General features: G+C 49.0%; 1 protein-coding gene, 1 long non-coding RNA gene and 1 other non-coding gene across 4 annotated transcripts in view; 1 reads left to right on the top strand and 2 right to left on the bottom strand.

The window, feature by feature from the left end:
- The window catches only part of LOC122541651, a 2895-nt gene extending 1213 nt beyond the window's left edge, over positions 1 to 1682 (bottom strand). The window contains exon 1 of the long non-coding RNA XR_006309632.1: positions 1652 to 1682. This is a non-coding gene — a long non-coding RNA (uncharacterized LOC122541651). The remainder of the gene's footprint in view (positions 1 to 1651) is intronic.
- Positions 1 to 2626, top strand: part of LOC122541607 (zinc finger protein 271-like) — an 81434-nt gene that overhangs the window by 25507 nt on the left and 53301 nt on the right. The window lies entirely within an intron of this gene.
- LOC122541676 lies at positions 1525 to 1688 on the bottom strand. Its single transcript, XR_006309648.1, has one exon. It is a non-coding gene; the product is annotated as a U1 spliceosomal RNA (small nuclear RNA).

Here is a 2626-nt window from a genome sequence, read left to right as displayed (position 1 = left end):
GGCTTGCTGGTCCTTCACCTCCTTGAGGTCCTCCGTGACATCCACCCCCATCGTCTGCAGCAGGAGCTGGTTCTGCATACTTTCCTGGAGCTGGGACAGTTTTCCCCGCCTCTCTCTCGCCTCTTGAACACCTTTGAGGATGAAGAACCTCTTGATGTTCCCTTTTACTCTTTCCCACCAGTCCGCTGGGGACTCAAAGAGGGGCTTCACGGTTCTCCAACCTGCGTAGTCCCTCTTGAGCTCCTCAATGTTTCCCGGGGTCAACAGCTTGGTGTTCAGCTTCCACGTTCCCTTACCATCCCGCTGCTCATCCTGTAGGTGACAGTCGGCCAGCAGGCTGCAGTGGTCGGAGAAGAACACCGGCTTGACGTCGGTGGATCTGACCGAGAGTGTTCAGGACACAAACAGGTAATCTATCCTTGAACGGATAGACCCGTCTGCCCGTGAGCTTGGCATCTTTTACCGTGTCCATCAGGGCTCTGGACGTGGTGTCCAGTTTACTGTCCCCCCCGCCGGATCGTCCATCTGCATCAATGATACAGTTGAAATCTCCGGCCAGAATGACCGGCCTGGACATACCCAGCAACAGTGGAAGCTGCTGCAAGGCGGCCAACAGTTCACTCTTACCCACTGGGGCGTACACATTAATCAGTCTCAGGGAAGCATTCCTGTACATGACGTCAGTGACGATGAGACGCCCGCCCACCACCTCCTTAACCTCGGAGATGGTGAAGTTGCCTCCTCTCAACAGGATACCCAGGGCGGAGGTGCGGCTATCGTTGCCCCCCGACCAAACTGAGGGCCCATGGGCCCACAAGCTCGACCATCTCCTGTAGCTGCTGAGGTGCGGTATCCCACACTCCTGCAGGAACAGGACGTCGGCTTTAACGTTGGCCAGGGTAGAAAAACATTGCGTAACCGATTTGATGCTACGCACATTGATGCTGGCAATTTTTAACCCCTTTTAACAGTTTACGAGGTTAACATTGTCCATTTGTTGCTGGTCTTGCCCCTCTGGGGTATCTGTGTGCATCCCAGTGGTGACGGCAAACTGCTGGACCCTCCCAGGGCTGAGGTAGCTGTCCGGCTCCACGCTGAAGCTATTTCCCCACTCTGGTGTCTTCGGGTCAGGCCAAGGGTCCGCACAGTTCAGTTCTCCATCTGACAGCGGGGCTGTCACAGGACCGCTGCTCCCAGTTACCTTTTACCTGGAGCAGGTGGTGAAGAATCAGTGGACAGAGCTGAATATAATCTATCGAATAAATTGTTGAAAGAGGCATTTTGAACAATACTGGAATAGGCAGGCAGTAAATAGAGGGAAATGGAGCAAATGCGGGGGGGATATTTGGTTATTTGAAGGGTTTCTTCCTTTTATGAAAAGCTTTGAAGAGAGCGGTTTATTGCAAGATGAAGTTAGACGTGCGGCATATCTGTCAGTTAGGGTGAAACCGAATTGAATATAGAAAGGCGTACGAAGCACAAGTTACCGGTATCTATGGAAAGATCTGTTTTTGGCTTGTATTTCAGGGGAGAGCGCGAACGCAGTCCCCCACTACCACAAATTTTGCAGTCGAGTATCCCGCATTTGGGGACATCGCAGGCGTCAGCACACCCGAAGTGCAATGGGATAGCCTCGTCCTGGGAAAACCACCTTGGTGATCATGGTATCTCCCCTGCCAGGTAAGTATGCTTAATACTCTCACTCGCTCAAACCCAACAACAGCCCACAGCTCTTACACTCACACTGACTGCATTTTCTAAAATCGAAAATTTACCTGCCTGAGGTTCCCTGTCTGCACAACAGCGCAATTTCTCACCTGGATCAAAGAACACCCGGAAAGGCTCATGTTTCACTGAATACTGCACTCACGGGCGCCCTGACAAGCTGCACTAATTTGCATTTCTTCCTCAAACGGAAATGCTCCGCCTCTGCCCCGCCCCCTTCACACTGTCTCCTCCTTCACCAAAACAAAGCCCCAGAAATGTCTCACACACCTGAACCACTCTGTTATCAAACACTGTTTAGAATGTAAGGTGAACGCGAATAAAAGCAATTTTTAAGCTTTGCTGGTGAAACTTGAAAGATATTTTGAAATCCCTTTCTCCTAATCCCTACAAATTGAACAAATCTTCTTTTGTGAAAGTGCAGCTTTGCAATCTCCCACCCTCTGTGTCCCACCACGCAATTCAATTCCTTCAGGAGACCTCACGGTTAAGATCAAGGATTCCAGGTACAAGGAAATATTTCTCAACGTTGTTTGGATGTGACATTAAACTGAGAGCACCACCTTTTCTGGATGCACATTCAACACCCTCTGGTGTTAAAGAAACAGGCCCGTCATTCAAATGTAAATATCATTTTTATATGTCTCTGATTTACTTGCTTACTTCCAGCCTAGTATAAATACCTTCTCTCAGCCTAGTTTAAATACCATCCTTTTTCTCCCTTTTTTTTAGCTTTGACAAAGGGTCAGTTAGACTCGAAACATCAGCTTTTTTCTCTCCTTCCAGATGCTGCCAGACCTGCTGAGATTTTCCAGCATTTTCTCTTTTGGTTTCAGATTCCAGCATCCGCAGTAATTTGCTTTTATTAATAAACATTGGAGTTTTACTCTAATCAACAAAC

The sequence above is a fragment of the Chiloscyllium plagiosum genome, chromosome 37 (assembly GCF_004010195.1).
Source record: "Chiloscyllium plagiosum isolate BGI_BamShark_2017 chromosome 37, ASM401019v2, whole genome shotgun sequence".
Lineage (NCBI taxonomy): Eukaryota > Metazoa > Chordata > Chondrichthyes > Orectolobiformes > Hemiscylliidae > Chiloscyllium > Chiloscyllium plagiosum.
Note: the sequence above shows the minus strand (reverse complement) of the source record. Positions and strands in the feature narration are given on the sequence as shown.